Genomic DNA, 14,922 nt, shown 5'->3' on the forward strand with positions numbered 1-14,922 from the left:
TGAATGTGGGATTCATTTTGAATCTGTCAGTCTCTGGTACATTGTATGAGTTTGGGATTTATTCCATATATCAGTCTCTGGCACTCTATCGGAGTGTGAGATTCATTCTTTATCTGTATCTAATTTGTATCTCCATTTACAGTATGGCATTCAAAACTGTATCTTTAATACCTTAATGTATGAATATTATTTCCCAGTCTTTAATTGGTAGATAATGATATATTTTAAAATGTAATGCTGTTGGATATAATCAGATAATGTGGGCACTTTTTGGACTTCTATTAAATCTGTATCGATGGGAACACAATTGTGAATTAGTGTATCCTCCAAACTGATATGGTGACATTTTTGAACTTGTATATAATGTGGAGCTCAGTCTGCATGAATAGAATACTGTATATTTCAGTCTGAATCTGTGTCAGTTTTTTTGTAATGGTTTTGAATGTGTAGCTCAGTCTGCACTAATGGAATTGATACTGTATCTTTCAATCTGACACTATGAGATTTTTGGACTGGTATGTAATGTGTAACTAAGCCTGCATTGATGGAATTGATATGGTATCTTTCAGTCTGTGACTGTGAGATTTTTGCACTGGTAAGTAATTTGTAACTCAGCCTGCACTAATATAGGTGACTGTGAGATTCACTTTGCATCTCTCAGCATCTGGTACTGCATGTGAGTGTGGGATTCATGCTGTATCTGTCACTCTCTGGTACTCTATTTGACTGTGGGATTCATTCTGTATATACATTCTCTGGTACTGTGTGTGGGTTTTGAATTATTTCCATATATGCAGTTTCTCATAATGTTTGTTAGTGTGGGATTCATTCTGTATCTGTCATTCTCAGGTACTGTGTGTGTGTGTGTGTGTGTGATTCATTCTGTATCTGTCAGTCTCTGGTGCTGTGTGTGAGTTTAGGATTCATTCTGTATCTGTCAGTCTCTGGTACTGTGTGTGAGTGTGGGATTCATTCTGTATCTGTCAGTCTCTGGTGCTGTGTGTGAGTGTGGGATTCATTCTGTATCTGTCAGTCTCTGGTACTGTGTGTGAGTGTGGGATTCATTCTGTATTTGTCAGTCTCTGGTGCTGTTTGTGACTGTGGGATTCATTCTGTGTCTGTCAGTCTCTGGTACTGTGTGTGAGTGTGGGATTCATTCTGTATCTGTCAGTCTCTGGTACTGTGTGTGAGTGTGGGATTCATTCTGTATCTGTCAGTTTCTGGTACTGTATGCCTGTGTGTGATTCATTCTGTATCTGTCATCTCTCGTACCATACTTGAGTGTGGGACTGAATTTATGTCTGGCAACCTCTAGTACTGTATGTGAGTTTGGGATTCCTTCTGCCATCTGTCAGTCTCTGGTACAGTATGGTGAGTGTGGGATTCATTCTGTGTCTGTGTGTCTCTGTACTGTATCTGAGTGTGAGATTCATTCTGTATCTGTATGTAATTATTCTCTCAGATTATATTATGGTATTCAATACAGTTGCTTTAATATCTTAATATTTCAGTAGTTTTTCTCATTATTTAATTGGTAAAAATGGATACACTTTCGGATTTGATGCTGGAGGTTTTAATCAGATAATTTGTGTGCTTTTTGGACGAGTATTAAATGTGTATTTCTGTGATTACTATTGTGAATGATAATGAATCTTTCAAAATGATTTGGTGAATTGGTATGTAATGTGTAGATCAGTCTGCACTAAAGGAATTGATTCTGCAACTTTAAATTTTATTTTATAAGATTTTTGGACTCGTGTGTAATGTGTATCTCAGTCTGGACTAACAGAATTGATACTGTTTCATTAAATCTCATACTATGAGTGTATTATAAACTGGTATCTAATTTGTTTCTCAGGTTACACTGTCACAGCATTTCTCAATCTGATACTGTACGTGAGTTTTGCACTAGCAATTTGTATTCGAATGGTACACTATTTGAATGGATACTGCATGTATTAAACTCACATGTGTGTGAGAGTTCTGGGCTCGAATTCAATAGGAATCTCGAGGAACGTTATTGGGATTCATTCTGTACCTTTCAATTGGGTACCATGTGTGATTTCTATCTGGTGTTTAATGTTGCCCTATTGTGAGATTGACACAGTGCTTTTCAATCTAAGAGTGTGATTTTGGACTGGGATTTTTGTATCTCCCTGTCAGTGGGACTGAGTTAGGGGGAAATGGAACAGTGTCTGCCTCACCTGTTCTGTTTGACTGTGGATTGAAAATGTGCATCTGGAACTTGGGATCATTGTGGGACTGAGTACTTCTGCGGTGTGAGATTAAGGAACAGATGACCTGTCTGTGTCTCTGTGCTCTGTGTGTGTGATAATGTACTTACTGTGTGCGAGAAGGAGTGAACTGCACTGTTCCTTGTGCCTCGGGTGGAGGAAATATCACATTTATTCTGGCTCCTTCGAGGGTTCGCCTGTAGAAAGAAACATATGTCTGGTAACTCAAGAACAGGTGTGGAAGAAAATACAGAAGTGATCAGTTTAATATCTGTTAATAATTATTTTGAATATCCATAAATGTAAATGAGCGATTCAAACAGTGTCAGTGTCTGACTCCACTGCAGTACTGCAGCACTCAGCTTCTGCACACCAGGTGCGTTGGGCTGTTTTACAACAATTTATTAAATCCGGACACAACCCAACACCTCCACTAACACATGAATGGGAGTATGCGATGGGGCAGGGACCTTTGCACAGGTCAGGTTTCTAATCCCCTCTCCCAGGGGACTAACCGTTCAACTGAAAGCAATCTGCCGCTGTTTAAAATATGTCCTTCACACTTCTCACCTGATGCCTGCAATTGATGCTCTTTGTATAACTCCCCACATCCTTACTGTCCAGCTCTGTTTCCACTCTTCACTGTCCAATAACAATAAACAGGGTGAGACTGGAACTAAACCAGGAACATTCACTACTGGTTTGGGGAGAGAAAGCAGCAATGATTTTAAATAGCAGGTTCTTCCCATTCTGTCTCCCTTACCCTGGACACACCCTGTACACACACAGCCCGTGAATGGCCTCTCCCTTCCCCCGCTCACTCCATGTTCCAGGACCAGTTCCTGATCCACTCCGCCTCTTACAAACAGCCCCCGGACTCAATGCCGATCTCTGAGCCCATCTGCGGACACGGTCCCGAAGCGATGAGCTGCTGTAACGAGGCTGCTCTTTGCTCCCTTCCCCCGGGGGCCGTGATCTCTCCATTCCCGGCTGTTTTAAACCATCTTCTTCCGCTCACTGAGGGAATGGCGCCCACAGGTCGAGCTGGGGGAGGGGAGCGCGCATGCGCTCTTCTGCTCACCAACAATCAGCGCTGGGGGCGGGGCTGAGTCACGCATGCGCAGATATCTGGTTTAATTCCCAATACAAAAATCGATGGAAACTTTCCCCAATTGGAATTTTTCAGAGTCTGAGCAAAGAAAGTGGGTCCCTGGGGGAAGTGTTTTTCTTCCACTGGTTCAAGAGGAAAATAGTTTGAGAAACACTGATCTCCATTGTACGGTCAGTGTCTGTTCAGAAAAACGACTTTGAATTCCTCAGTCTGCATTTCCGGAAACGGTTCTGTGCGCAACTCGGGCAAGAAAACACTGACCAACACCCGGCGAGTAATGGCGGCCGGAGGCCCCACAATCCCCCGCGCCCCAGAAACCCCTCTATCTCTAAGGCGCTGATTTCCGGGTCAGACTGCGCATGCTCCACAGGCCCGCACTGTATTCTGGGAGCGCGTCGCTCCTGTAGTTTGTCGCGAGTCGGACTCGGTGGAAACGGGAGAAGAAACCGGGAAGCGGCGGGTCGGACGGGGGAGGCGTTTAATGGAGCCCGGGGACCCCCGCATGCCGGGCCCCGAGCCGCACTCGGTGTTGCTGAGACTCCGCTCAGTGTAAATGCAGGTTGTTGTTGATCTGCTCCCGTTGCCCTCAGCTTTGCCGGACAGAATCAGACAGGGACTGCGGCTGTGCTGCTCCCCATGGTCGAATTGCCAGCAGCTCGCTGTACAGGCTCACAAGTGCAGAATTACCACTTGGCCGGGTACTGGAGGGTTAACAGTGACTGGGCCCGAACCCCAACATCACTCAGCACCTTCAGGAGTGAAAGGGAGAAAATTAGAGGCTGCGATGAATCTGGATTTCAAACAGTGAGGACGTGTCAAGGAGGGAGAGTGTGTGGGACGGGGGATTTACAGCTTAATAGGGGCAAGGAGGTAGAGTGTGTGGGACGGGGGATTTACAGCTTAATAGGGGCAAGGAGGGAGAGTGTGTGGGACGGGGGATTTACAGCTTAATAGGGGCAAGGAGGGAGAGTGTGGGACGGGGGATGTACAGCTTAATAGGGTCAAGGAGGGAGAGTGTGGGACGGGGAATTCACAGCTTAATAGGGGCAAGGAGGGAGAGTGTGCGACGGGGGATGTACAGCTTAATAGGGGCAAGGAGGGAGAGTGTGGGATGGAGGATGTACAGCTTCGGAGGTGCAAGAGCAGAAAGAATGTTCCAGAGAAACCAGAACTTTCTGTTGAGTGTTTCTATCCTGTACTTACAGTGATGATTTTTGTAAATGATGAGGACAGATGCATGGACTCGGCTTGTATTGTCTTGAATATACAAGATTAAGGTGTGATCTAATGGAGGTGTTTAAGAAGATTAAAGGATTTTATAGGGTAGATAGAGAGAAACTATTTCCTCTTTTGGGGGATTCCAGAACAAGGGGGAATCACCTTAAAATTAGAGTTAGGCCGTTCAGGGGTGAAGTCAGGAAGCAATTCTCCTCACAAAGGGTAGTGGAAATCTGGAACTCCCTCCCCCCTGAAAGTTGTTGAGGCTGGGGGTCAATTGATAATTTCAAAACTGAGATTGATAGATTTTTGTTTGGCCAGGATATTAAGGATTATGTTATCAAAGCGGGTAGATAGAGTTAAGATACAGATCAGCCATGACCTAATTGAATGACGCAACAGGATCGTGGGGCTGAATGGCCTGCTCCTGTTCCTATATTCCTAAATGCAGCCATCCGAAATAAGGTTGTGAATGGCAAGGGCCTTGTTCACAATTGAAAGGACATCTGGAGGGAAATGTGGAGAGAGGAGGTGACTGAACAGGGAGCGTCTGTAAATGAAGGAGAAATGGTTACGGGTCAGGGAGTGTCTCTAAATGAAGGAGAAATGGTGACTGGTCTGGAAGCCAACATCACCAAAAGTGGGAGATATCACAGATGGACAACTTACAGGCAGCTATAGGGAGGGACATAGTGTCGAAAAGAGGATGAGAGCATAAACACCCAGCCAGAGTCAGCACCTTCAGTGGAGGCGAGGGAGGGGAACCACTGAGTGGCTGGGTTCGGTTCTACACTCACTGGTTCCCCTCCCTCTCCTCCCCAGAAGGTGCTGACTCTAGTTGGGTTCAGTTCTGCAGAGTCAGGACATTCAGGGGAGGAGAGGAAGGGGAACCAGTGAGTGTAGAACTGAACCCAGTCAGAGTCAGCACCTTCAGGGGGAGTGGAATCATAAATAGAAGGAAACATCTTGGAGATGGTGCGATGGGTTTGGATTTCAGCAGAGGGAGGAGGGTGAGTGTGTGGACGGGGATTTACAGTCTGGGGGAATGAGCGGGAAGAATGTTCCATCGAAACTAGAATTGCCTGTTCTGAATTTCTATCCTGTATTCACAGTGAGAACTTTTGTTATCTACTTTTACAGGGTATTACAAGGCGAGGATTTGCAGACGGGAAATTCAAACCAAACATCACATCAAGATCTGACAGTCACTCGATTCACCAGCACCTGAAGATCACCGGCCTTTGAATATAAAGGGAGGAATATTTGTCTGTGGGAAAAGATTTCAAACATCAGTGTGACTGGAAAAGCACCGAGAGAGACAAACACCCGAGTGAGAGTGTTCCAGTGTACTGACTGTGGAAAGAGCTTTAACCAGTTACACAGCCTGAAAACACATTGCAACTTTCACAGCGGGGAGAAACCGTACACGTCTTGTGTGTGTGGATGAGGCTTCAACTGATCGTCCAACCTGGAGAGACACAAGGACACCCGGACCATGGAGAAACCGTGGAAATGTGGGGACTGTGGGAAGGGATTCAGTTCCTCGTCCCGGCTGGAAACTCATCGACGCACTCACACTGGGGAGAGGCCGTTCACCTGCACTGAGTGTGGGAAGAGATTCACTCGTTCATATGAACTTGTGACACACCAGCGATTTCATACCGGGGAGAGGCCGTTCACCTGTTCTGTGTGTGGGAAGGAATTCACTCGATCATCCCACCTGCTGAGACACCAGCAAATTCACACTGAGGAGAGGCCGTTCACCTGCTCAGTGTGTGGGAAGGGATTCACTCTGTCATCCAGCCTCACTGAACACCAATTTGTTCACACTGATAAGAGACCCTTTAAATGTTCTGACTGTGGGAAGAGCTTTAAAAGAAAAAAGGATCTGCTGAGACACCAGCAAATTCACGCTGGAGAGGGGCCGTTCACCTGCACTGAGTGTGGGAAGAGATTCATTCATTCGTCCGACCTGCTGAGACACCAGCGAGTTCACACTGGGGAGAAGCCGTTCACCTGCTCCGTGTGTGGGAAGGGATTCACTCAGTCATCACACCTGCTGACACACCAGCGAGTTCATTCTGGTGAGAGGCCGTTCACGTGCTCCGTGTGTGGGAAGGGGTTCACTCAGTCATCCCACCTGCTGACCCACCAGCAAATTCACACCGGGGAGAGGCCGTTCACCTGCTCCATGTGTGGGAAGGGTTTCACTGAGTCATCCAGCCTACTGACACACCAGCGAGTTCACACTGGAGAGAGGCCGTTCACCTGCTCCATGTGTGGGAAGGGATTCACTCTGTCTTCCAGCCTCATTGAACATCAACTTGTTCACAGTGATAAGAGGCTTTTTGAATGTTCTGTCTGTGAGAAGAGCTTCAAAAGAAAAAAGGAACTGCTGACACACCAACGCACTCACACTGGGGAGAGGCCGTTCACCTGCTCCGTGTGAGGGAACAGATTCACTTGTTCGTCCTATCTTCTGAGACACCAAATTGCTCACACTGATAGGAGACCATTTAAATGTTCTGTCTGTGAGAAGAGGTTTAAAAGAACGGGGGATCTGCTGACACACCAGCGAGTACACACCGGGGAGAGGCCATTCACCTGCTCCATGTGTTGGAAAAGATTAACTTCTTCATCCCACCTGCTGAGTCACCAGCGAGTTCACATGTGATTACAGGGGTTGGATTCTGCTGTTATTACTGCTGTTAATCACATCCAGGACTGAACCATGTTCATTCTGACAGTTGGGGTTTGTTTCTGATGTTAATAACCACTTTAACTGGGCTGGAGTTTAATATTCTGTCCAAGTGTCAAATAAATCAGCTTTCCTTTAAACACAGTGTGTCTGGTCCTTGATATCTTGATGATAAGACAAGCTGATTGATGACTTATGAAGTGAGTCGGATCCATCTTCGAACTGAGTTCCTATACCTTTCAAAAGATGGATTTACAAGACGTCCAATTCTGACAGCACTGAGTGTCCTGGCACTGGGGACTGTGTGTGTAACAACAGGACCGAGTGTCCTGGCACTGGGGACTGTGTGTATAACAACAGGACTGAGTGTCCTGGCACTGGGGACCGTGTGTATAACAACAGGACCGCGTGTCCCGACACTGACTGTGTGTATAACAACAGGACCGAGTGTCCCGGCACAGGGACTGTGTGTATAACAACAGGACCGAGTGTCCCGGCACTGGGGACTGTGTGTATAACAACAGGACCGAGTGTCCCGGCACTGGGGACTGTGTGTATAACAACAGGACCGAGTGTCCCGGCACTGGGGACTGTGTGTATAACAACAGGACCGAGTGTCCCGGCACTGGGGACTGTGTGTATAACAACAGGACCGAGTGTCCTGGCACTGACTGTGTGTATAACAACAGGACCGAGTGTCCCGGCACTGGGGACTGTGTGTATAACAACAGGACCGAGTGTCCCGGCACTGGGGACTGTGTGTATAACAACAGGACCGAGTGTCCCGGCACTGGGGACTGTGTGTATAACAACAGGACCGAGTGTCCCGGCACTGGGGACTGTGTGTATAACAGGACCGAGTGTCCCGGCACTGGGGACTGTGTGTATAACAACAAGACCGAGTGTCCTGGCACTGACTGTGTGTATAACAACAGGACCGAGTGTCCTGGCACTGGGGACTGTGTGTATAACAACAGGACCGAGTGTCCCGGCACTGACTGTGTGTATAAATGCTGCCGGACCCACTGAGTCTTTCCAGCATTTTCGGTTTTAATTTTTTCTATATTTTATCCTTTTCACTTTTGAAGGTCGCCATTGATACTTCCAGCATTGCGCACGGTTTTTATTTGTGTTTTAGTTCGGTTTATTTGAATTCATCTAAATTGTGTCCTGAGAAATCAGACAAATATTGCACAATGTAAAGTGAAATATAATGGGACAATTTTACAACTTTCGAATAAGCAAAACAAAAACTTTATTATGAATCAATTATGTTAATTTTTCACTCAATGAAAAAAATACGAGAGTAGAAGTTAGAGAGAAACTTTGACCTCACATTGCACATTGTCCTGTTTCTGTGACGACAGATAATGTGAATTTGTTCCATTCTGTTACAGTTCTCCCTTCCAGCCAGTAGATGTCAGACTCTGAGTGTGGGATTAATTCTATATTTGTCAGTCTCTACTGTATGTGAGTGTGATGTTCGTTCTGTATCTGTCAATCTCTGGTACTGTGTGTGAGTGTGGGATTCATTCTGTGACTGTCAGTCTCTGGTATTTTATCTCAGTGTGGGATTCATTCTGTCACTCAGTCTCTGGGACAAAGTGCAAGTCTGGATTCATTCTGTATTCTTACTGGTATTTATTGTGTAGCTCAGTCAGCACTAATGGAATTGATGATTTATCTTCCAACCTGATGATTTTTGGACTGGTATATAATGAGTAGTTCAGGCTGCATTAATGGAATTGATACTATATCTTTCAGTTTGACACTGCATGAGATTTTTGGACTGGTGTGTAAGGTGTAGCTCAGTAACCACTAATGGAACTGATACTGTATCTTTCAGTCTGACACTGAATGTGATTTATGGACTAGTATGTAATGTGCAGCTAAGTCTGCACTAATGGATTTGATAATGTATCTTCCAAAATAATGATGGGAGATTCTTGGACTGGTATATAATGTGTCATTCAGGCTGCATTAATAGAATTGATACAGTATCTATTACTGTGTAATATATTTAGACTAGTGTGTAAGATGTAGCTCAGTCTGCACTAATGGGATTGATACTGTATCTTTCAATCTGACACTGTGTGAGATTCTTGTACTGGTATGTAAACGTGTAGGTCAGTCTGGACTAATCAAATCGTTACTATATCTTTCAGCCTGATACTGTGTGTGATTTTTGGACAGGTATCTAATTTGAATCTCAGTCTGCAGGAGAGGAATTCATACTGTGCCTTTCAGTTTGACAGTGAAAGTGTTTTTTGGACAGGTAACAAATGTGTACCTCAGTCTGCACTAATGGGATTAATACTGTATCTTCCAGTACGATACTGTATGTGAATTTTGTACTGGTTTATAATGTGTAGCTCAATCTGCAGTAATGGAAATGATACTGTATCTTTCAATCTGAAACTGTGAGAATTTTGGACTAGTATATAATGTTTACCTCAGTCTGCAGTAAAGGAATTGAAACTGTACATTTCATTCTGACATTGAGATTTTTGGACATGTATGTAAGTCAAATATGGGTAACATCTGAACTGGTATCTAATTTGTATCTCAGGGTACACGATTGGCACGAATACTGCAAATTTAAGCTCATAATGTGTGTGAGTTGTGGGATGGTATTGGAATCTCGGGGTACACTATTGGGATTCATTCTGTACCTATCAATCGGTACCATGTGTCAGTTCTATCTGGTATGTAATTTGTAGCTAAGGTTGAACTAATGTGAGATTGACACAGTGCCTTTCAATCTGATACTGGGTGTGATTTTGGACTGGGAATTATTTATCTGCCGGTCAGTGGTACTGAGTTGTTGTGAAATGGAAATTCCATCTGTCTCTCCTGCTCTGTTTGACTTTTGGATTGGGATCAGTGTGGGACTGACAATTTCTGCTGTCTGAGACTGTGGAACTGATGACCTGTCTGTGTCTCTGTGCACTGTGAGTGATAATGTACATACTGTGTGTGAGAAGGAGCTGGCTGCATTGTTCCTTGTGCCTCGGGTGCAGGAAACATCACACTGATTCCGGGTCCTTCAAGTATTTGCCTGTAGAAAGTAAAAGTATCTCTTGTAAATCAAGAACAGGTGAAGCAGAAAATACAAAAGTGATCAATTGAATCTCTGTTAATAATCATTGTAATATCCACAAATGAAAACCAGTGATACAAACAGTGTCAGTGTCTGACTCCACTGCAGTACTGCAGCACTCAGCTTCTGCATACCAGGTGTGTTGGGCTGTTTGACAACAAGTTTGTGACATCCAGACACAACCCAACCCCTGCACTGCTCCATGAATGGGACTACCTGATGGGGCTTTGACAGGTCAGGTTTCTAATCCCCTCTCCCATGGGACTAATTTTTCAACCGAAACGTATCAGCAGCTGTTTAAAATGTGTCCTTCACACTTCTCACCTGATGCCTGCAATAGATGCTCTTTGTACAACTCCCCACATCCTTTCTATCCTGCTCTGTTTACTGCTCAGTAACAAACACTAAAGGTTAGTGGGCAGTTCTGCTTCCGGCCAGTAGATGTCCCCAAACCCCGGGTCATTGAAGTTTACAGATGAGAGAGGGACAGGAGATAAACTCATTCTTCACATTATATTGCACGGGTGGGATTTAGAAAAACTGGGAATGGAGACGAGCTGCAACTACATTTTGTTAGACCAAACATCAGTTGTAATGCGGTGTTAAATTCTTGTAATTGATTTAGGAAATATAGTCAATACTGAGGAAGACTGGGACAAAATAAACTTGCAGAACGGCCGTGTCAATGGCCATTGAATTTCAATATAGAAAGGTGTGAGGTGGGGCATTTCGCTAAGGGGAATAAGGAGGCCACATACTGCTTGGAAAATAAGAGTCCAAATGGGGTAGAGGAGCAATGTAAATCATCCTGAGAAATCAGAGAGAAACACTGCGCAATGTACAGTGAAATATAATGGGGCAAATTCACAACTATGGAATGAGTGAAAGAAAAACTTTATTATGAATCAATTGTCTTCATTTTTCATCGTCAAAAAGTGCAAAAATACGAGAGTAAACGTAACAGACAGAAACTTCCCTCACATTGCACATTGTCCTGTTTCTGTCACCATGACAGATGATGTGAATTTGTTCCCTCATTACAGTTGTCGCTTACCGCCAGCAGAGGTCAGTCTCTGGTACTGGATATGAGACTGGGATTTATTCTGTATCTGTATCTCTGGTACTGTGTATGAGAGTGGGGTTTATTCTGTATCTGTCAGTCTCCAGGTACTATGTATAAGTGTTGCGTTTATTCTGTACATGTCAGTCTCTGGTACTGTCTGTGTGTGGCGGATACATTCTGTATCTGCCATTCTCTGCTGCTTTATCTCAGTGTGGGATTTGTTCTGTAATTCAGTCTCTGAGACAATGTGCAAGTCTGGATTCATTCTGTATTCTTATTTCAGTTTACAATATTGCATTGAAACTGTATCTTTAACACTTTAAAGTATATACAGTTCTTCGAGCATTTAATTTGTAAATATGGATACACTTTTTGATTTTCTTTAAACAAAGGACGTGTGTGAGTTTTGGAGTAGTATTACATCTTAATCTCTGAACTCTATTGTGAACGATAATATACCTTTCAATCTGTTCACGATGAAATTACTGGACTTGTATGTAATGTATAGTTCAGTCTGCAATAATGGGATTAATTCTGTATCTGAGTCTAACACTGTATGAGATTTTTGGACTGGTATGTAATATGTAGCTCATCCTGCACGAAATGAATTGATACTGTATCTATCAGTCTGATACTGTATTAAATTTTTGTACTGGAATGCAATGTATAGCTCAGTCTGCACTAATGGAATTGATACTGAATCTTTCAATGTGATACAAAAGGCAGTAAGGGAGAGTGTACAGAACATGATCGGACAGATGGTCTGAGAAAGCAGGGCAAAGACCAAGGGAAGTCTAGATTAAACTGCATTTATTTCAATGCAAGAAGTCTGATGGGCAAGGCAGATGAACTCAGGGCATGGATGGGTACATGGGACTGGGATGTTATAGCTATTACTGAAACATGGCTAAGAGAGGGGCAGGACTGGCAGCTCAATGTTCCAGGGTACAGATGCTATAGGAAAGATAGAGCAGGAGGTAAGAGAGGAGGGGGAGTTGCGTTCTTGATTAGGGAGAACATCACGGCAGTAGTGAGAGGGGATATATCCGAGGGTTCGCCCACTGAGTCTATATGGGTAGAACTGAAAAATAAGAAGGGAGAGATCACTTTGATAGGATTGTACTACAGACCCCCAAATAGTCAACCGGAAATTGAGGAGCAAATATGTAAGGAGATTACAGACAGCTGCAAGAAAAATAGGGTTGTAATAGTAGGGGACTTTAACTTTCCCAACATTGACTGGGACAGCCATAGCATTAGGGGCTTGGATGGAGAGAAATTTGTTGAGTGTATTCAGGAGGAATTTCTCATTCAGTATGTGGATGGCCCGACGAGAGAGGGGGCAAAACTTGACCTCCTCTTGGGAAATAAGGAAGGGCAGGTGACAGAAGTGTTAGTGAGGGATCACTTTTGGACCAGTGATCATAATTCCATTAGTTTTAAGATAGCAATGGAGAAGGATAGGTCTGGCCCAAAAGTTAAAATTCTAAATTGGGGAAAGGCCAATTTTGATGGTATTAAGACAGGAACTTTCAGAAGTTGATTGGGAGAGTCTGTTGGCAGGCAAAGGGACGTCTGGTAAGTGGGAGGCTTTCAAAAGTGTGTTAACCAGGGTTCAGGGTAAGCACATTCCTTATAAAGTGAAGGGCAAGGCTGGTAGAAGTAGGGAACCTTGGATGACTCGGGAGATTGAGGCACTAGTCAAAAAGAAGAAGGAGGCATATGACATGCATAGGCAGCTGGGATCAAGTGGATCCCTTGAAGAGTATAGAGATTGCCGGAGTAGAGTTAAGAGAGAAATCAGGAGGGCAAAAAGGGGATATGAGATTGCTTTGGCAGATCAGGCAAAGGTGAATCCAAAGAGCTTCTACAAATTCATAAAGTGCAAAAGGGTAACTAGGGAGAGAGTAGGGCCTCTTAAGGATCAACAAGGTCATCTATGTGCGGAACCACAAGAGATGGGTGAGATCCTGAATGAATATTTCACATCGGTATTTACGGTTGAGAAAGGCATGGATGTTAGGGAACTTGGGGAAATAAATAGTGATGTCTTGAGGAGTGTACATATTACAGAGAGGGAGGTGCTGGAAGTCTTAACGCGCATCAAGGTAGATAAATCTCCGGGACCTGATGAAATGTATCCCAGGACGTTATGGGAGGTTAGGGAGGAAATTGCGGGTCCCCTAGCAGAGATATTTGAATCATCCACCGCTACAGGTGAGGTGCCTGAAGATTGGAGGGTAGCAAATGTTGTGCCTTTGTTTAAGAAGGGCGGCAGGGAAAAGCCTGGGAACTACAGACCAGTGAGCCTGACATCTGTAGTGGGTAAGTTGTTAGAGGGTATTCTGAGGGACAGGATCTACAGGCATTTGGAGAGGCAGGGACTAATTAGGAACAGTCAGCATGGTTTTGTGAGAGGAAAATCATGTCTCACGAATTTGATTGAGTTTTTTGAAGGGGTTACCAAGAAGATAGATGAGGGCTGTGCAGTAGACGTGGTCTACATGGACTTCAGCAAAGCATTTGACAAGGTACCGCATGGTAGGTTGTTACATAAGGTTAAATCTCATGGGATCCAAGGTGAGGTAGCCAATTGGATACAAAATTGGCTTGACGACAGAAGACAGAGGGTGGTTGTAGTGGGTTGTTTTTCTAACTGGAGGCCTGTGAACAGCGGTGTGCCTCAGGGATCGGTGCTGGGTCCGCTGTTATTTGTTATTTATATTAATGATTTGGATGAGAATTTAGGAGGCATGGTTAGTAAGTTTGCAGATGACACCAAGATTGGTGGCATTGTGGACAGTGAAGAAGGTTATCTAGGATTGCAACGGGATCTTGATAAATTGGGCCAGTGGGCCGATGAATGGCAGATGGAGTTTAATTTAGATAAATGTGAGGTGATGCATTTTGGTAGATCGAATCGGGCCAGGACCTACTCCGTTAATGGTAGGGCGTTGGGGAGAGTTATAGAACAAAGAGATCTGGGAGTACAGATTCATAGCTCCTTGAAAGTGGAGTCACAGGTGGATAGGGTGGTGAAGAAGGCATTCAGCATGCTTGGTTTCATTGGTCAGAACATTGAATGCAGGAGTTGGGATGTCTTGTTGAAGTTGTACAGGGCATTGGTGAGGCCACACTTGGAGTACTGTGTACAGTTCTGGTCACCCTATTATAGAAAGGATATTATTAAACTAGAAAGAGTGCAGAAAAGATTTACTAGGATGCTACCGGGACTTGATGGTTTGACTTACAGGGAGAGGTTAGACAGACTGGGACTTTTTTCCCTGGAGAGTAGGAGGTTAAGGGGTAATCTTATAGAAGTCTATAAAATAATGAGGGGTATAGATAAGGTCGATAGTCAAAATATTTTCCCAAAGGTAGGGGAGTCTATAACGAGGGGGCATAGATTTAAGGTGAGAGGGGAGAGATTCAAAAGGGTCCAGAGGGGCAATTTTTTTCACTCAAAGGGTGGTGAGTGTCTGGAACGAGCTGCCAGAG

At 44.3% G+C, this 14,922-nt stretch overlaps 1 pseudogene; it reads left to right on the plus strand.

Annotated features, from left to right (window-relative positions):
* The window catches only part of LOC137318347 (zinc finger protein 585A-like), a 54,296-nt pseudogene extending 46,895 nt beyond the window's left edge, over positions 1-7,401 (plus strand).
* The last annotated feature ends 7,521 nt before the right edge of the window (positions 7,402-14,922 follow it).

This window comes from Heptranchias perlo, unplaced genomic scaffold (genome assembly GCF_035084215.1).
Source record: "Heptranchias perlo isolate sHepPer1 unplaced genomic scaffold, sHepPer1.hap1 HAP1_SCAFFOLD_70, whole genome shotgun sequence".
Taxonomy (NCBI): Eukaryota; Metazoa; Chordata; class Chondrichthyes; order Hexanchiformes; family Hexanchidae; genus Heptranchias; species Heptranchias perlo.